Source organism: Zalophus californianus, chromosome 9, assembly GCF_009762305.2.
Source record: "Zalophus californianus isolate mZalCal1 chromosome 9, mZalCal1.pri.v2, whole genome shotgun sequence".
NCBI lineage: Eukaryota > Metazoa > Chordata > Mammalia > Carnivora > Otariidae > Zalophus > Zalophus californianus.
Window position 1 is genome coordinate 16874813 of NC_045603.1, and position 21138 is coordinate 16895950.

A 21138-nucleotide genomic window follows, 5' to 3' on the forward strand; every position below is an offset into this window, starting at 1 on the left:
CCAGGCCAGCTGCTGATTTCAAGCTGCTTTATCTGCTTCAGTAATGAGTTTCCTAGCATGCCCTGGGGCCCCACTTTGCCCACTCCCAGTCTGCAGTGCCAAGTGCAGTAATAAATAGTTGCCATGTGGAGTTACCCCAACACGCTCAAAGAGGAAGAGCAAACACAATGGTTTACCAACAATACTCACGTGCCCTCACTTGAGATTTCTCATTCCCAGGCCAGGCTCCCAGATACACACAATTCCCACTCCTTTCAATGGAGGTGACGTTAGGTGAATGGCTTTTCAGGCCAAGCCCTTAATTGTTTCTTTGATATCAGTATTTTGTTTTTATAATTCTGATGAATCTGGTGTCAACTCCTTGTGATAGGAGGGGACCTACTAGCTAGAGTAAAAAGCATGGATTTATAATCAAACATCTATGGGTTTAATCTCCTTTTACAGTCCTACTAGTTGGGGGACATTGGCCAAGGTACCTTACTGTTTCTGAGCTTCAGCTTTATCACTATACAATGGGACCAACAAATATATACCATTGACCTATGTGGAAATTAAAGTGAATAAGTCATGAAGGATACTTAATAAATGTTTGTTCCTTTCTCTAATGTTCTGTGACTTGATAAGGGCCAGAAGTAGCAAGGCCCAGACAGCATTCCAAAACCTAGAAAAGTCAGTAATCGAGCTGAATTAAGAATTGTGAAAAGGTACCCCACAGAAGGGGAGAAAATATTTGCAGATCATGATAAGGGACTAGTGTCCAGAACATACTGAGTACTCTTAGAACTCAACAATAAAAAGACAACCCAATTTTTAAAAAAAAACAGGCAACAGATCTGAATACACATTTCCCCAGAATAAATATGCAAATAGCCAACATGCATATGAAAAGATGCCCAGGGGTGCCTGGGTGGCTCAGTTTTCAGCGTCTGCCTTCGGCTCAGGTCATGATCCCAGGATCCTGGGTTTGAGTCTCACATCGGGCTCCCTGCTCAGCAGGAGGCCTGCTTCTCCCTCTGCCACTCCCCCTGCTTGTGTTCCTGCTCTCGCTGTGTCTCTCTCTCTGTAGAATAAATAAAATCTTTTAAAAAAAAAAGATGCCCAACATCATTACTTATCATGGAAATGCAAATCAAAACCACGAGACACCACTTTGCAATCACTAGGATGGCTATAATCAAAGACGGATGGTAACAAGTATTGCTGAGAATATGGAGAAACTGGAGCCCTCATATGTGGCTGGTGGGCGTATATAAGGTGCAGCTGCCATGGAAAACAGTTTGGCAATTCCTCAAAATGACCTAGCAGTTTCCTTCCCAGGTATGTACCCAAGAGAAATGAAAACACATGTTCACTCAAATATTCGTTCACATATGATCAGAGTAGCATTATTCATAATAATCCCAATATAGAAATAATCCAAATGTTCAAAGGATGAATGAGTAAATCAAATATGGGATAGCCATACAATGGAATATCATTCAGCCATAAAAAGGAATGAAGGACAGATATATGCTACAACATGGATGAACCTTGAAAACATGATGCTAAGTCAAAGAAGGCAGTCACAGAAGACCACCTATTATTTGATTCTATTTATATGCAATGCCCACAACTGGTAAAGCTCTAGAGATGGAAAATAGATTAGTGGTTGTCTAGGTTTTCAGGAGGAGAGAGGGAAAAATGGAGAGTGACTGCTCGTGGGTACAACATTTCTTTGGGGCATTATATAAATATTCTAAAATAAACAGCAGAGATAGATGCACAATTCTGTAAATATACTAAAAATCACTGAAATGTACATTTTAAACAGATGAATTTTATAGGTCAATTACATCTCAATAAAGCTGTTTAAAAAAACAGAACCCACCCAATGGAACCAAAACCTGGTTCTTCCCAGCAGGGAGACCAGAACCACTGTCTAGAGAAACATTTGCCACTCCTGAAATGTGGGAAAGTAAACTTAACCCCCTTTGATTTGGACCCAAGACAGAAACCATGTCTTGGACCCTGTGCACATTTGTTTAAAAAAAAAAAGATGTGGTATGTGTATATATATGTATATATATGCAATGGAATATTACTCAGCCATCAAAATGAATGAAATCTTGCCATTTGCAACAATGTGAATGGAACTAGAGGGTATTATGCTAAGCGAAATAAATCAGTCAGAGAAAGACGGATAACATACGATTTCACTCATATTTGGAATTTAAGAAACAAAACAGATGAACATGAGGGAAGGGAAGGAAAAATAAAATAAGATGGAATTTGTGAGGGAGGCAAACCATAAGAGATGCTGAACTCTAGGAAACAAACTGAGGGTTGCTGGAGGGGAGATGGGTGGGGGGTGAGGTAACTGGGTGATGGGCATTAAGGAGGGCACTTGATGTGATGAGCACTGGGTGTTACATGCAACTGAATGAGTCACTGAACTCTACCTCTGAAACTAGAAAAAAAAAAAAGACCAAGAGTCTGGGAACAACCTAAGCAGTTACCAGTAGGAGACTAGTTAAATAAATTATGGTCCACCCATATAGAAAAAACAGTGTGCCCTCATTAAAAATGTTTTAAATGAGAGTGTTCTCTGTGCACTATCATGCAAAGATCTTCAAGATACATTGTTAAGAGAAAAAAACCAAGTGCGGGAATAGCAGTATGTGTAATTTATGTTAAAAGCGGGGGAGAGGATAAAATATGAATTCATAAAAAAAAAAAGAGAGGGGTATACATCCTGCTAGAAGGTGAGAGAGGAGAATGCATGTGCAGATTTGGCTCACATGGGTTCATCACTCGTGCTCCCAGGCAGTTCACAGGCCGGGTGGAAGCAGCAGCCCTAACTCTATGGGATTTGCAATCACCTCAGTGGCTCCAGGGAAACATGATTGCTCCCTAATAATAATTTTTTATTTTGTCATTATGAAGGTATATTGCCATGGCAGGAGGAATAAAGTAATTTTGTTTAAAAGTTTGTTAGCATGGGGTGCCTGGGTGGCTCAGTGAGTTAAACGTCTGACTTTGGCTCAGGTCGTGATCTCGGAGTCCTGGGATCTGTCCTGGAATTGGGCCCAGCATCTCAACCATCTCTGTGCACTCAGCGGGGAGTCAGTTTGTCCCTCTTCCTCTGCCCCTCCCCCGCCAATGTGTGCACATGCAAGCTCTCTCTCTCTCTCTCTCTCTCTCTCTCTCTCTCTCTCTCAAATAAATAAGTAAATTCTAAAAAATAAAAATAAAAAAATAAAAGTTTGTTAGCTTGATTAAGCCTTTTAAATGTTTGGAGACCTCTATTTGTACTCTTGCCCCTATTCCTGAAAACTTTAGGGGAGACCTGTCCATGGTACAAATTGGTACCTGAGCTGGGACTACCATTTGGGATGAACCCCATTTGCCACTGCCCTGGCAAGTTGCCACCCTAGATCAAGTCCCCTTGCTCTTCTTGCACCTAGATGTTAGAATAACCTCCCAACTGGTCTTCCTACTTCCTACTCCTGCCACCCCACCCCCACCACAGTCGGTTTTCCACCAGCACCTAAAGTGATCCGTTTATAACGTAAGTCAGATATGATTTCTCTTCTCAAAGCCCTGAGATGGCTAAAAGCCAGTGACCTCACAGTGGTGTCAGGAGGAGCCTTCCCACGACCTCCTTTTCTATGCACTCTTGTTCATTCACGCACTCAACTCACTCCACGCATGGCCTCTCTGATGGTCCTCAAACTCGCTGAGCAGGCTCTTCCTTGGAGTCTTGGTACTTGCTATTCCCTCTCTTTTTAATCCTTTTCCCCCCAGACGCTACAGGACACACTCCCTCCCTGATTTCACATCCTTGGGTAAATATCTTCTTAGAATTGCCTATTCAGTGTGCCTATTAGTGTGCCTATTCGGAATCAAATGCTAGTACCCCCCCCCTCCTTTCCTGCTTTATTTTTCTTCCTACACTTACCATCATCTATCACACTATCTAATTCCCAGATTTATTTCATTATCTGTCTCCCCCTTGAGCATGGAAGTTCCATAAGGTCTGTTCCATCCACTGTTGTATCCACAGCACCTAGAACAGTGCCTGGCACATTGTAGGGGTTTGAGAAATCTTCACTGAATGGCTGAATAAATTAGTAAAGGAGTGGTGCCTTGCCTCAAAATTAGCAGCTCCAACATTTAAGTGCTGGGCAGATCGAGAAGACCAGTTTCAGGGGTGAGCAAACAAGAGACTGATATCCTGGAAGGCAGGTGGGCAGGAGGAGTACCCAGCACTGTCGAAAGCCACAGAGAAGCAAAGCTCTGAAAAGTGAGGCTGAGTACAAAGAGGAATACAGGGATCTGGCTTGAAGATCTCCTGATGAAAACATGCTACAGAAATATTAAGCCCCATTTTGGTTGTCATGACTATTAATCATACTATTACTAATTTCTCCAGTGAGATCTGAACGATCTTTTCATAACAGTGGCAAAGAGTAATGTTATCCTTATGTCACTTTCTTCATCTTTCTATAAACAACTATAGAATGCCCAACGTCGTGGTGATTCCAGGAAGCAAACTCAGGTCAGAGGATGCACGTCTTATTACAGCACTGTATACATATTTATTTATTACGATCGCTGCTAAGTGTGACTGGGAACATTGCAGAACACTGTTAGATATGTTGTCCCTTTTGTGTTCCTGTTAGCATAAGGTCAGGATTTAGGGAAAGGCTAATACGGCATCATAAAGCATCTGAATTGAAGAATCACCAGGCAGTGATTGAAAAGCTCCTGTGTGTCAGGCAATAATTGGGTTGCCTTCTGCTCTCACATGATAAATAAGGTAGTCTTCAGAACAAGTGAGTGGGGAAATATTATTATTCCAATGTATGGCGAGAGCCCAGGCCCTGAAGTCACACAGCCTGGGTTTTTGTTCCCGTCCTGCTCCTTACCAGCCATGAGACCTCGGACATGCTTTTTAATCTCCCTGAGTCCTATAATAACAGCATCTATCTCGTAGGAATAAAGTGAGGATTAGAACAAAAGGACATGTATAAAGTTCTCAATGTAGTAAGTAGCCCACAACAAGCTCTCAGAAAATATTTGGTTACAACAATTAGTGAAAATTGAACCTGAAAGAGCCTGGCTAAGTAATTTGCCCAAAGTATTCTATCTAGTAAGTGAGAGGGTCAAGATTTGGACCCAGGTCTTCCATGGCCTGATATAATTCTTTCCCCCATTGCATCATCGTTATCTCACCATCTTTGCCAGGGGCAGGGGACATCTTTGTTGAATGTGAAAGCGACACAGCAACCTGGGAGGGTCTTCTGCTCACGGTGACGTCAGGTGGGGCTTCAGTCCTCTGGGACCTCTACTGGACTGGCCCATCCAAAAGGGCTCACCCACATATCCGGCGCCTGGGCAGGGATAATGGGATACTGGGCTTACCAAAGATGCCAGGACAGCCACAAAATACAGCACCAAGGCACCAACTGCCAATTCTTTAGGAAAAAGTCCTGCATACAGAACGCACATGCAATTCTACCACCACCTGCGTCTGCTTGAGGATAACACGTAAGGTGTCAACTCCTTGAAATCAAAAACTAATCTGTGTTGTTCATTGCTGGATCCCCAGAACTGTGACTAGGACATGGCACAGGTCAATAAATATTTATTGGTAAGGAAGGGAGAGAGGGAATGGGGAAGATCTGCCCGGGAGTGTATGTTGGTATCAAAGAAATAGAAGGACGTGTTTCTTTGAATGGTGAGCCCTGCTTCTTGCAGGTGCACATTCCACTTCCCAAACACGGAGACTATTTCCTTCCTCACCTGCTCCCAGAGAACAGGGCAGTATCTCCCATGTGACCCGCAGAAGCCACCCACTACCCTACCACTCTCACCATTTTCCGGCTCATCGATCAAAGCAGACAAGAACCAGAATCAGCCAGTCACCATATAGTGTGACATTGCCATCCCCATGTGACCCCCCAGTGGACTCAGGCTCAATCCTATCAGAACCCCAGATACAGCCTAGCATCGGTATTTGTTCGAGCTCTTCAGTTGATTCCATTGCACAGCCAAGAAGCTGAGATTGAGAAGACAGCCACTTGTCTGGAGGACAGAGAACTCTTGATTTACACACACACACACACACACACACACACACACACACACACACACACCTCAAAAATCTAGCTCTTAGTGTGGCTCAAGTCACTAAGCGTCTGCCTTCGGCCCAGGTCATGATCCCAGGGTTCTGGGATCGAGCCCCGCATTGGGCTCCCTGCTCGGCGGGAAGCCTGCTTCCTCCTCTCCCACTCCCCCTGCTTGTGTCCCTCTCTCGCTGTGTCTCTCTCTGTCAAATAAATAAATAAAATCTAAAAAAAAAAAAATCTAGCTCTTAGAACCCACAGAAGAGTGGAGTTCCACTTCATCTGAACTCCTCTTAACGTACCTTAGCTGTCCACCTTCTCCACATTTTAATTTTCATTAGGTGTGTGCTTGTCATCTCTTCTGACTGTGAATTCCTGGAGGATAGGATTCTTCTTCCTCCACCTCTTGAGCTCCGAAGAGCACCTGGCATTTACGGATGCTCCCCCAGCTGCCGACCATGTGAGCAAGTCATAGCCTGAAGGAAGACACTTAGAGTGCAGGAGCTGGTCTCGCAGCAAATCCTACAAGGATTTCCCTATTCATCCTCTGCTTTTCTTCTGTGACTCCCTCTTTCCTTTCCCCTGCTCTGGCACTGGACTTTCCTACCCATTTCCTGGCTCTCTAGCAAAGTGGGGAGATCCTGGCTGAGAATGCAATTTCTCAGCGTTGGGCTGTGTCAATCCTGCTGAGAGGTTGCTGCTTTAAACAAATGCATCTGGGCATTTCAGATTTGCAGTGCACACCCACCTCGATCCTCCCTACAGCTTCAGATCATTTGAACTGGCTCAGACTCCCACAGAGAGACGGCTAATAAACTAAAGGGAAAGGAGAATGTCTAACTGAATGGGGGGCAATGGGGATCCTGGCCAAAATTCCCCATCGAAGACACAAAAATCAATTTTGAATGGATTTGGACAGACAGTCCTGCCAGGACATTCCAGCGGTGTCTAAACACCAGTGGCGAACAAGGAGAATGTGTGTTGTTCTGCAGGATCGCCTGGGCTGCCAGGGAACTCAATACCTCCAGCTCCAGACCTCCGGGCCCAGCCTGACACCCCTCCCCCTCCCTGAGACCCTCAGTGACTGTAATGCATCACCTTCCTCCCCAAGGAGCAAGTCTGCTGCTAGCCTAAGGAGAGCTGGTTTCGTGCACTTTTGTTTCCTATCCAGCCAAAAAAATTAGTGGAGATGCCACATTAGGCCCAGAGCAGGTGAGCCAGGTAAAGCTCTTGGACTTAAAACTAAATCCACATGAAACCTAAGAAAACAGTTTCTTCTTCCCTCCCCCGCTTCCATGTCTTGTTAGCTACAGACAGCTAAAGAACTGCCCCCTACTCCCACCCTCCCCCATGAACCACAGAAACATCACTATGTAAGGAATGACAAATGGGTTTGCTCTACAATGCAAACTCCAATAGATCGATAATGCCTGCCGGGACCAGCCCTCCCTGAGGCTCAGTGGAAAATTACATTTGATTAGTGATGTCTGCCATGTGTCTGGATAGGAGATGGTAGAGTGTTCACCTTGTTTATATCAACCTCCCGGGGAAAATCAAGGCTCCCCGTTAATAGGGAAGGAATTCCCACACAATGCTGACACCAGGGCTGTGGAGATAGGTAGTGTAGCTTGGGTGGGAGGTTGAAGCAGAGCTAGTTCTCTTCCATGGGATGGGCTCTTCCTCTCTCTCCTTCGTAACTGAGGAAATGAGATAACCCTCTTAGTCGGGGGCATCCTGCATCTCAGAGGACAAAGGCGGGAGGTGGAAGACAAGGCCTGGGTGACTCTGGGAAAAGGAGCAAAGGGAATTCTCCAGACTCCCATCCCAGCCACCCAGTCAGAAAGAAGGCACGGAAGAACAGGGCTCAGGCTCTGGTGAGAAGTAACTGGCATTGCCTTGCTCCCCCTGCACAGATATCTCTAGAATCCTAAGCAAGGTGGTGCAGGCAGCTGGGTGAGGATTTGGAATTGGGAGAATGATAATCCCTGTCCTCTCTCCTCTGTCTTAACCCTGTCAGTGAGGAAGCCTTTTACTGCAAAGAAGATGGAAAGAAATGGGCATGTTGGGGCACCTGGGTGGCTCAGTGGGTGAGGCGTCTGCCTTTGGCTCAGGTCAGGATCCCAGGGTTCTGGGACCGAGCCCTGCATCGGGCTCCCTGCTCAGCGGGGAGTCTGCTTCTCCCTCTCCCTCTGCCTGCCTCTCTGCCTACTTGTTCTCTCTCTCTCTCTCTCTCTGTCAAATAAATAAATAAAATCTTTAAAAAAAATGGGCATCTTATAGGGGTAGAGAGGGAGTTCTATTTTTTAAACATTTTTCTTATTTATGCAAATCATCCAGAAAAACATGGTGTACAACCTACAAGCTGGGGAGAGCCTTGTTATATGTGAGCCCAACGAAAAAACAAATTTTTTTTTTCAAAGCCACAGTGAACCATAAGTTGGACCTGAATTTGCAAAACAGCTTCTGTTTTGTTTGTTGGTTGGCTTGTTCTTTGCCTTTTAAAACAAAAACAATAACAAGAAAGCTGAACTGCAATAACTTTGATGCTATCTGATAGTGTTGGCCCTGCTCCGACAACCTCCCTCCTTGTCTGTGTCTGAGTAAAAATAAAATGCAAGTATGTTATCTAGGGTAGGAAGAAAGGCATGCATTCCCATTATCACATTAACAGATTAGCTAGACTCCAAGAGTCGGCCCCGAGGAAACATGGACAGGATGTCCACATTTCTACAGGGAGGGAAGAGGGTTAGAAAAATCCTGACAGGAGGAAAGAGTCTGGTACCTCAGCATGGTGTTCTGAAGACAGGGGCCAATGAGGAGACAATTGGCAGTAGGCTAGGTGAGGAAGGGCCAAAACTGGTCAAGAGATCTGAAAGGAGAAGGCCAGATGTGCCAATCTGGTGGCACTTATATTTCCATCTTATTTAGAACCAGCCTCAAAAGCCCAGTTCCTCAGCTTGTCTCTGCCATGTCCCCATGTAACCCTTTGCAGCTGAAAGTAACCACTCCTAGGGTGGCCTATTAAATAGATGTTAACTTGCAGTCTTTTCATCAGAGATACAATAGCTTTCCTTATTTAAAAAAAATACACACACACACACACAGAAGGGGATTTTGACCCACTGAGACCCCATAGAAAGACCTCTTTGGACAGAATTTCAACCCAGGGCTTTGACAGGCTCCTGGGGCTCCTGATGGAAGCTTTGTTGAGAACTTTCTTAAGGTTTGGCAAGACTCTATTTTCCTTCCATCAGGTATTTCCTACCTTACGAAAGGAAAAATTCTTAGCTCCTGTATTTAGAAATTTAATACCAAAAAGAAAAAAAAACAGGGCCTCGTACACATGAAAGACAGAAAAACCCAGAAAACCATCCTCAGGAGGCACCTCAGTTTTGGTCAGTCAGTCAGCAGGATGTGTTGACCATGTGGCTTTCTCTCTACACCACACTGAGCAAGGCACAGACAAAGTAGCTGAAGGCTTGGCCCCTGAGGGCAACAAGCAAATTCCCTTCATTCAACAGAAACACACTGAGTCCTTTCTATAAGCAAGGCATTGTGATTTGCAAAAAGTGGTTCTATTAGACAAGGGCCCTATTTTCTGAAATATACACAAATCACTCTAGGAAATGGAAAAATGTGGTAAGAGTTATAAGAAAGTTTAGAGAAAGTGCTCAGGACCATGAATTAAGAGGGGAATGAACTTCCAGCTAAGGTAACCCAAAAAGACCCTGTGAAGAAGATGGCAGTTGAGTTAGGGATGGAGGGATTGGCTCCTCAGAGTGGGTTTATCTCAGAAATGAGGGAGGAAGGTGAGGTGGTGAAAAACATGGGTGCTAGAGCCAGGATGCCAGGGTTCCAGCTCAGGCTCCACCACCACCCATCAACAAGTTTACTTATGTTTCTGAGCCTCAGCTTCTCTCGTCTGTGAATTGGGGCCAATAATATTTACTTCTTAGGGATAGATGAAAGGATTAAATGAGGTAATTCATGAAAAAATTCTTGGCATAGAAAGTACTCAAGGGATGTTACCCCATAATTCATGTTTTAAAAGATGGGGATCGTGAGGACTATATAAGATGGCTGACAGAAATCTAGCCTGACAGTGGAGGAAAGGCTGGGTCACAGGTATACAATAAGAAGTTTTGATCTGCTCCCAAAAGTACCATGCTGAATGAAATAACTCAGAAGGAGTGATTCACAGAACCCAAGTCACACAGAGAAAAGCCATTGTCAAGGCAAGGTCCCCTCTCACAGGGGAACAGAAAGGTCCTTTGGCCCAAATGTCACTATCAAAAAGGCCTCAAGTTTACATTTTTGGTATTACCTCCAACTGAGTTTATTCACAGAAATACAGAAAGCCATTGCCACCCATTGTGAACTTACATTAACATTTAATTCCACCAACTTTGGGCATTTCTTTTTAATAAACCAGGTGCCCAAAAAATGGAAGTGGCCCAGGCTCCACTTGACCTTTGAAAGGTCATAAGGCAACTTTAGGTAACCTGAGGTCTCCGCTCAAGTCCAGTCAATGATGGGAAGTCAATCGAATAGCAGCCATGCAATGTCTAGCCTAAAGCAGCCGTGCTCATAAGCCTCATTATTATATGTGGACTTTGGAAATGAGACCACTAGGCTTACCTGCTCTTACAATAGCATGAGCAAGAGCACAGAAGCAAGAAGCCAGGTGCATGCAGAGGACAGAAAGTCATGAAGGCTGGTTGAGTATGGAGACCATAAAAAGAGTGAGAGGCCCCAGGGCTAGGAACGCAAGTGGGAACCAGATGGCAGAGGAAAGACTCAAATTCATGCCAGCTTTTATTGGTGTTTGCCAATTCACACAACTAACAGTGGAAGCAAACGGAGTCATTTCTCAGTTCCTCAGTGGTCATTATTAATTCTGGGACAGCATTCTTTGCTTCCACCATCTCAACCATCTCAAAAAGATCTGCCATCCCTTCATGTCCCTTCCTCTTCCTTAGGAACTGCAGCAGATGCTCCTTCCCATCTCCTAGATGTATTATTTGCTCAGATATCAAAGAATGAAATGCCCAAGGAGTGAAATCTGTCCATGGCCATTAAGCTATTCATTGCAAAGACATTGGCTGGTTTGACTCCTTGGTCTTTTTTAAAATTTACCAAACATCTTTCCATCTACATAATCTATTTGATCAGGATCAAGTTTTAGAGGTCAAGATATAAAGGTCAAAACTTCAGACATGTGTTTAGGTAAAAGGTTTTTATTGTGAAAGGCAGTCTAAGAGGTGTAACTTGGACTGCAATAGAGAATATTCCAGGATCTTTCAATGGCTTGTGAAACCATGAGGCAGAATGTTGAAATAAGATCCTTCCAGAGAACCTGGATGAACAATATGGAAGAGACAGCTGGTTGCCTTCCAAATGTCCATTCTCCCCAGAGGCAGGAAGCAAGAGATTGCAATTGTTAGTATAGACATCCTCCTATATGGCTAAGCCTCAGTCCAAGAAATGTTGGTCAAAGTGTTGTATGGGATTTCCAGAAGGGTCCATTGAAGAAGCTGACTGGGATGGAGCCCATATCCTCGTGCCCCTCTGCTTTCTATCCTTCTTCCAAGTAGAAGTACGTATGTAATGACCAAAATACCAACAACCATCCTGGGCCGTGAAGCAACCTTGAGTATGAAAGTCATACACTGGCAGATGGTAGTTGGAAAGATAAAAGGTGCTGGATCTCTGGTGACCATGACACAACCATGTTAGTCCTGGACTACCTACTGCTGGATTTCTTTTACAAGAAGAAATAACTTTGAGTTTTAACCACTATCTTTTCTTTCCTATGCATCTGTCTCAAATCCTAACTAATACACATCTCTGTGGTTGTTTATATCCAACCACATGAGAGAAGACAGAGCCAAGCCCCATCCTCCCTACTTGTCAAATGTCTTTGCAAATCTACTCCTGCAATAAATACCTAGCACCAGCCAGCCCCTGAGAGGAGGGATAAGAAAATGTGGGGACTAATTCAAATGGTACCTGGTTCTTTGGCAAAATTCGCCTTTTAGATACTACTTCTTCCAGAAAAGCTTTCATGATCCCCGAATCCAAATAAGGTCTCTATTTGAATATCTCAAACACCTACTATGTTACAATCACCTGTTGAGAGGGGAAAAAAGTGGAAAAAAGAAAGAGTCATGGCCTGGAAGTACTCTCATGGTCTGGTGGTAGAGAAAAGGCCTATAAGAAGATTATTTTTGTATAACATATGAGTAACAAGATAGAGATATGTCCAAGAAGCTTTGAAAGTACAGAGAGAAGTAGTTGATACCACCTTGACTGGGCTCTCTTGGGGAGATACCACCTGAGCTGAACTGTGGAGAAAAGTAGTCTCTTACATCATGTTCTCTAGAAGGAAAACCTGAGGTGGGGATTCATGTCCAAGTGATTTATTGAGGGAGTGAACTTAGAAGAGGACTGTAGGGGATTATAGGAAGCTGGAAAGCACAAGGGAAGAAGAACAAAGATGTGGATCAGCCTGATCCCACTGGGAGCTCTGGATTGTGAGCAACTCAACATAGTGAAGTGTCACCTCCTTGCAGCAAGGAGGCTGGGCTCTTGTAACCCGGTAGCATTCAGTCAAAGGCTGCTGGCTGCAGGACATGACCTTCAAGGCATTTCCCTTCCAGGAGACTCCCTGATCAAGGGCAATTCTCTGGAAAAGAGTACAGCAATGGGCCATCAGCTGCCAATATTCAGAGCCACTGGGTGCAGGTGGGTGCACCAGGCCAGCAAAGTAAGACCAACTACATCTATTTAGGTTGGAAGGTAATCTAGGCTGGAGGAACAGCATGAGCAAAAAGCACCCAAGTCCTGCTAGCTGTGTGTGGGTTGGGAGGTGGTGTAAGTAATCCTTACTAGTTCAGAGAATATGAGGCACAGAGAGGGGGGAGAGAAGACCAGGGAAATTGGCAGAACCAGATCACAGATGATTTTCTTTGCCATGCTACAAGATTCAGAGTCCATTCTCTATTAATAATAATGGCATCAACATGAATAATAAGCCTATTATTTATTTCCTTTTTTATCTATATAGATGACACACAATGTTGCATTAGTTTCAGGTGCACAACTTAGTAATTTGACAAGTTTACATATTATGCTATGTTCACCACAAATGTAGCTACCATCCATTACATCACTATTATAATATCATTAACTGTATTCCTTATGCTCTGCTTTTTATTCCCATGACTTACTCATTCCATACGCAATAGTGGAATTATTGGATCCTATGGTATTTTCATTTTTAATTTTTTTGAGACACTCCATACTGTTTTCCACAGTGGCTGCACCAATTTACATTTCTACCAACAGTGCACAAGGGTCCTTTTTTCTCCACATCCTTGCAAACACTTACTGTTTCTTGTGATTTTGATTTTAGCCATTTTGACAGATGTAAGGTGGTATCTCATTGTGGTTTTGATTTGCATTTCTCTGATGCCGAGTGATGTTTGAGCATCTTTTCATGTGTCTGCTGGCCAACCGTATGTCTTTGGAAAAATATCTATTCAGGTCCTCTGCCATTTTTTATTCAGATTGTGTGGGGGCTTTTTTGGTGTTGGGTTGTATAAGTTCTTTATATATTTTGGATATTAACCCCTTATCAGATAGATCATTTGCAACTATCTTCCCCCTTTCAGTAGGTTGTCTTTTGTTTTCTTGATTTCTTTTGCTGTGCAAAAGCTTTTTATTTTGATTAAGTCCTGATAGTTTATTTTTGCTTTTGTTTCCTTTGCCTTAGAAGACATATCTAGAAAAATGCTGCTATGCCCAATGTCAGAGAATTTACTGCCTGTGTTCTCTTCTAGTATTTTTATGGTTTCAGGTCCCACAATTGGATGTTTAATCCATTTTGAGTTTATTTTTTTGTATGGTGTAGGAAAGCAGTCCAATTTCATTTTTTTACATGGAGCTGTCCAGTTTTCCCAACACCATTTATTGAAAAGACTGTATTTTTTCCATTGTATACTCTTGCCTCTTCATTGTAGATTAATTGACCATATAAATGTGGGTTTATTTCTGGGGTCTCTATTCTGTTTTGTTGATCTATTTATTATTTTTGCGCCAGTACCATACTGTTTTGATTACTATAGCTTTGTAGTATAACTTGAAATCCAGAATTGTGCAACCTCCAGTTTTGTTCTTCTTCTCAAGATTGCTTAGGCTATTTGGGGGTCTTCTGTGGTCCCGTACAAATTTTAGTATTACCTGTTCTAGTTTTGTGGAAAATGCTGTTGGTATTTTGATAGGGATGGCATTGAATCTATAGATCACTTTGGGTAGTATGGACATTTTGACAATATTAATTCTCCCAGTCCATGAGCATGGAATATCTTCCCATTTGTTTGTGTCATCTTCAGTTTCTTTCATCAGTGTTTTATAGTTTTCAGAGTACAAGTCTTTCACCTCTTTGGTTACATTTATTCCTAGGTTTTTTATTCTATTTGGTACTGTTGTAATGGTGTTGTTTTTTTTAATTTCTTTTTCTATGACTTCATTGTTAGTGTATAGAAATGCTACCAATTTCTGGGTATCAATTTTGTATCAATTTTACTTAATTCATTTATCTATTATTTATTTCATGTTTAGTGTGTGCCAATGTCTGAGGGCCTTATTTTTTTTTCTTTTTAATCCTATTATATTGTATGGGGCAAATAGTAGGAAAAAATGAAGTAACTTGTCTGAGAGCATTAAAAAAATAGAGCAAGGATTGGAACCTACTGTCGGAATACATGCTCATCTCGCCATAATGCAAAGAAATGATGCATCTAGATCTGCATTGCAAATATTGCATTCGGGCCACCCTGTCCTGTCCTTGCTAACTCCTCACTAACACATATTTCTGGGTGCTTCTGCCCTTACATCTTCCACTGGAAATACTTGAACTCTCCAGTTGTGGCCCACTAGGTCCCACTTGCAATAGCTAAAGCATCCCCTGCTGATACCCTTTCCTCCCCCTCCTCCAGGCTCCCTTGACAAATCCTCCCCACATCTCATGATAGCCATCCTGGAATCCCACCCTCCCACTAACCAGTTACCAGGCCCACCCCAGGCAGATCTGACCCTGGGCTGCTCCCAGCACTTCCTGTCCAACAGAACCAGCCTACTCTTCGGCCTTCTCTACCCCAAGGCAAAGCAGAACAAGGTGTTCAGGGAGCCCAAGTGGAGAGGACAGACCTCTGAAGTCATCTCAGACAATCTATAATGGCCAGGGCTCTAGGGTCTAATAGCAGAAATTCAGTAGATGTATCCTCTAGGACTACAAAATAGTTACTTCCGATGAAAGGAGGCAGGGGGACAGGAGGCCCCTACGGGTGGCTGTCAGTTGTTGTCGGTGTTCTATTTTCCATGCTGTGGTCTTATTTAAAATAAATTACTATCTTAATCAAAAGAGGGCCTTGCACATGGGCCAACAGTGAAAGTGTGTCATGGACCAAGGATTCATTCTGAATCTAGTTTGTGCTCCTACGTCAGATATGCCTCTATCTCCACCAGGCAAAATTACTACTCAATGAATGAATTCCCACAAGGAAAATTGTTCTTAGATTATGGCTAGAAAGGATCAGAAGCAGAAGGAGAGGGTTCCCTGCAGTGCTGAAATGTTCTTTTTCTGGTTGCTGGTTCCTTGGATAGGTTCATTCTATGAAAAGTCAGTGAACTATACACTCATGATATATCTGCCCATGTGTATCATTTTTTTTCAAAGAATAGAAAGACTTTTATTTAATTGCTCTACCTACATTTAAGATCCAGTGGACCCAATATGCATATATAAGAGCACCCCAGAACAAGACTGGAATACACAACCACAATATTGCCTTCTGGTGAATTCCTTCAGGAAACAGGCTAGAAGCCTGTGCCAACCTGGGCCATATTGGAGCCCAAAGCAAAAGGAAAAGTCAGTAACACTGATCTTGGCTTTATTTAAATTTTTTGTATTTTGTTCATCATGGACTTTTTCACCTTAATTTTGATTTAAAAAAAAAAACTGTATTAAAATTTTTTATATCTTGATTACTGAGCTTCTTGGCACCAATTTAAATTTTGTACCACCCTCTTCCCAGTCCTGGTGGTAACCAGAAACAGCTCGTCATTGACCCTGGCTCATCAAAAACCCAAATTCCATCTTCCCCATGGAAATGTCCAGGCTACCAAGAGCACAAAGAACAACTCTGATAATAACAGGTTCCTTAGCAATAACCTCAGCCTGTCCACTGATGTAGAGTCTATACTGTACTTCCATGTTATTTCACTTATCCTCACAGTAAGCTTGGTGAAGGCATCAGTAATATCTCATTTTGTAGGTAAAATATGAGGCTTTGCATTGGTAGGAAACTAACCTTTCCAAGATTATTTTGAGCAGGGACAGTGTATAACCGATCTCTCTATAACTCTCAGTGTCTAGGACACCTTCTTGGAGTTCAAGAATCAGACTGTGTGCCTCCGAATCCTGGATCCACCATTTCCTAGATGACTGTGTGACCTTGAGCAAATTACTGAATTTTTCTAAGCTTCATTTTGTCATCTGCAAAAGAATGATAAGAATAATCGATTTGCTATGGGGATTATATAAGCCTATCCACGTAATGTACTTAGCAATGTGTTTGGTACAGAGTAGGTGCTTAATAAATGTTAACTATTTTTGCATGTAGTACAGACTTGGAAATACTCACAGAAAGGACTGACTGGCACGATAAACTTTTGGTAGGGAGCACCTTTCAGCTGCCATCAAATCACCCTGAGAATGGAGCTTCCACTGGAATCTATTATCAGAAAAATTATCTGAATCCTGGAAATAGATAAAAGAGATTACTGAGTGTTCTTTTGATGCCTCACTGGTCTTGACTTTCTAGTTCCTGAGCTATTTTACAACTCTGTAAGGGCACAGGTTAACTTGTAGAATTTTGACTGGTGGAGGTGTAAATAATTTAAGTCCAGGAAGCAGACACCCCATAGATTGCAATGTATGGCCCTACCAGACTTTAACCCAGCAGTGTGTGTGTGTGTGTGTGCGTGTGTGTGTGTGTGTCTGTGTGTGTACAATATAATTATGCTATATCAAATATATATGTATACATATTAGATGTTCTATATAATTATTATTATTTGAGAAGCTGGGGATATATACCTGCATGCATACATATATATATTATATATTATGTTATATAACATAATTATATATAGCATATTATATATTATATAATAACTGTAATTATATAGCATATGCTGTTATAACTAATTATAATTATATCATAAATATATATAATATATACATATGTACATATATAAACACATATATACATATATTATACATATGTATATTTTATATACACACACACACGTATGTATATATCCTTAGCTTTTCAAATGCCCTTTGGACCGGTTTCAACATATTTCTGGTTCTTTAATTAATTAAGGAGTTGAATAAAATCTTTGACATGTATTCCTTTTGTATTTGCATGAGTCTTTTTTGTTTTGTTTTTAGAGTCACGCTTTTTTAACCTTTTGAAAATTATACTTTAACACTATGCACAGAGACAAGGCTTCTCTGGGGGCCCAAACAAGGCCTTTAAGGAAGCCATGTGATTCCTGGCTGAACAGAAACATCCCAGAGACACCTTTCAAATTTGAGTTGGCCACTGAGCAGCCCTGGCCCTGGCCCCCTGCCGCAAGCACAGACAGTGTGGGAGCTTTAGGACTGGACTCCCAAGATCCACTGAGGAGCTTTCCTCCCCGGCTTCCAAGTGAGGCTTCAGGTCAAAGCGGAGGCCAGACCGGCCCCCTAGGGCTTACCAATTATTTGGCAAAGTGCAGAGATAACATTCTACAAATTTCCTCACATTGTTCTGCCTGGCTCTGAATGCTCCCAGATGGGATACTCTAGAGATAAATGACGGGAAAAGGATGGAGAACTCGGGTCTCCCCCTTCACACATCCTACTCATTCCCATTATTACCTCCCAGCCACTCAAGATGAATGTGACCTTGTCTCACCTTCTCATTCTACTTTCTGGCAAAAGCTAGAATTAGAAAGTCTCTTACCTCCTTTGGAATCCCGGTGAAGATCCCCTTGTACTGGAGTCAGAATAAAACCTTAGTGCTGCCCAGTGGGGCTTGTGGTAAAAGGCAGCTGTCTCTGAGTCCTGCTTTTGTGGGGACCAGCAGTGAGCGTGAAACGGGGAGCCACATTCTGGTATCCTCTTCTCTCAGCCCAGCCCTTAATCTCCTTCCAACCAGGACCTCCTAGTTTCCTTCCTTTGCTCCCACCCTAACCCCAGACCCCATCCTAATTGCAAGAGAAAACTTTTGGTCAAACCAAGGAAAGAAAAAGAGTCATCCCACCATAGCCTTAATTTTTAAAAATCATTCATTCAGCCGATATTTATTGAATTCTTCATATTTGCCAGATACTGTGCTAGGATCTGGGGTCACAATAGACCCCAGCCATTCCTGAAGTTTACATTCAGTGGGTAAGGAAGGAGACAATAAATCCCTAAACACATGAGTGCATAAAGAATACCATTACAGATTACCATTGGTGCTATGAACTAAACACTAGGGGTGGGGGACGCATAGAGTATCTCCTCAAGATGTGGTTTTTGGGGAAGAGTTCTCCAAGAAAGAGATACTTAAACTCTGATATAGATGATGAGGGAAAAGTCAGGCTTAGGAAAGCATAGAGAAAGGAGAATAGAGTGACCAGCAACCACAGTGTCATGGTGTGTGAAGAGTCTGGTGTGTGTGAGGAGTGCTGGGGGTTAACCAGACCCCAAGATGGCCCCAGGTGAGTCTCACCTCCTGATACTCATACCCTTATGTAGCTCCCACACACATCGAATTGGGCTGGTCTATGTAACCAATAACATGTTGTAAAACTGAAGGAATGTGCCTCCTAAGCCTAGGTCATAAAGGGCATTGCAGATTCTGTTGTGCTCCCTTGGGTCACTCAAGCAGCACTACGGAGTGATCCACATGGCAAGGACCTGAGTCCTCCTGCCAAAAAAGCAAAGTGAATGAGCCACCTTGGAAGCTGGTCCTCCAGTCAAGCCTCCAGATGATGGCAGCCTCATGAGACACCCTGAACCAGAGCCACCCAGCTCCATCATTTCTCAGTTCCTGACCCACGGGAAGTGCATGAGGCATTCAACGTTGATTGCTATCATTTATGTGAGCCTTGTGTAATTTGTTACACAGCACTAGGCAACTAATATAGCCACCCAAATGTGGTGAGCCAGGCAGAGAGTGGTGGGAGATGAAAGCAGAACAGTTAGCCATGGCCAGATCACATGGGGACTGGGGGCTACAGTGAGAGTTTGGATTTTATTCTAAGTGTGATGGAAATTTAAGGTATGGTTTACACAGAGGAGTGGTGTGATCTAATTTACGTTTCATCAACAGCATTGCATTGCGAAGAATAGATTTGAGAGGGAAAAGAGAAGAAGCAAAGAGACCAACTGGGAGACTATTGCATTGCTCCAGGATGTTCAGAAAGTTGAGGGTGGCTTGGATTGGGCAAGTAGCTGCAGAGACAGAGAGGAGGGGATCCATTCAAGATATATTCTGGAGAGAGAATTATCAGGCCTGTTGATAAGCAGGATGCTAGAGATTAGGGAAAGGGAAGAATCAAGACTGTATGAGTCCAGGTTCTCCAGAAAAACAGAACCAATGAGATAGATATGAACCTACAGGTATAGTGAGATATAGAAAGAGAATTATTAGAAGGTACTGGCTCACATGATTTTGGAGGCTGAGAGGTCCCACAGTCTGCTTTCCGCAAGCTGAAGGCCCAGGAAAGCCAGGGATATGGCTGGGAGCCCAGAGAGTTGCAGAGCTGAGGTGTGGATTCCAGTCTGAGTCTCAAGGCCTGGGAACCAGGAGTGATGACAGCAGGAGAAGGTCAATGTCCCATTCAAGTACCCAGGCACAGCACAGACTCAACCTTCCTCCACTTTTTGTAATATCCAGGCTTTCAGTGGATGGCATGGTGCCCACCCACGTTAGGGAGAGCCACCTACTTTACTCAAGTCAACACCAACTCAAATGCTGATCCCTTCTGGAAAAAAACCCTCATAGAAACACCCAGAAATAATGTTTAGCCAGATAATTTTGTATCCTGCAACCCAGTCAAGTTGACACGTGAACTTAACTATCACAAACAGGACACCTAGGTTTTTAGTTTGAGTAACTGGATGGAAGGCGGTGCCATTTATTTTGATGAAGAACACACAGAGGGATAGGTTTGGAGGTAACAGCATCAAAAGAGCAAGAGTAGCTCATTTTTTATTACATTTGGGGGCCTCTGGTACAACATGGGCATAATTATACAGACGCGACATTAGATTCACTTTATCAACCCAGTTTTACTCAGTAGCCCTCTTTCAGCTACTTGGACCTTTGCACTGTGCAAGATCCGCTGGCCCTTTGCCCCCCTCGCAGGTAGCTGGGTGCCACAGTCCAGAGAGACCACGGGGCCATTTTGGCAATTGTATAGTTAGCACACATTTCACTGAATACTCCCCCTCAGAATCCGGGTGGTCTGCTCATTTGTAAAGGACACAATCTTGTCCCTTAAGCCCAGTGATATCAACCTCTCCAGAGATCGTAGTGCTCGCTTCAGCAGCACACGTACTAAGATTGGAACGATACAGAGAAGATTAGCGTGGCCCTTGCGCAAAGATGACGTGTCACCTCTCCAGAGAGTGTAGTATGATTCTTCACTTTAATTGATTTCTTTCGTCCCTACTGCTCCGAGTTTCTTTATGTGTCTGCACTAAAGACTGAACTGTTTAAAAATTTGGTATCATAACTATAATTCAAGAGCAAAGTCTTAATTATGCTCTGTATAATGGATTGATAAGAGCAAGTAAACAGACACATTATAGAGAGTAATTGAGGAAGGGCAATGCTTTGTCAGGCTAAATTAACAAATGAAGTAATTTCATACATTTTAATGGGATTTGGTGGTTGTACTGTTTTATTTGTTTTTGTTTTGTTTTGTT

General features: G+C 43.0%; 1 non-coding gene across 1 annotated transcript; it reads left to right on the forward strand.

Moving 5' to 3' along the window:
* The first annotated feature begins 20743 nt into the window (after window positions 1-20743).
* LOC113923234 lies at window positions 20744-20854 on the forward strand. The gene has a single exon (XR_003520237.1). It is a non-coding gene; the product is annotated as a U6 spliceosomal RNA (small nuclear RNA).
* Window positions 20855-21138: the final 284 nt, after the last annotated feature.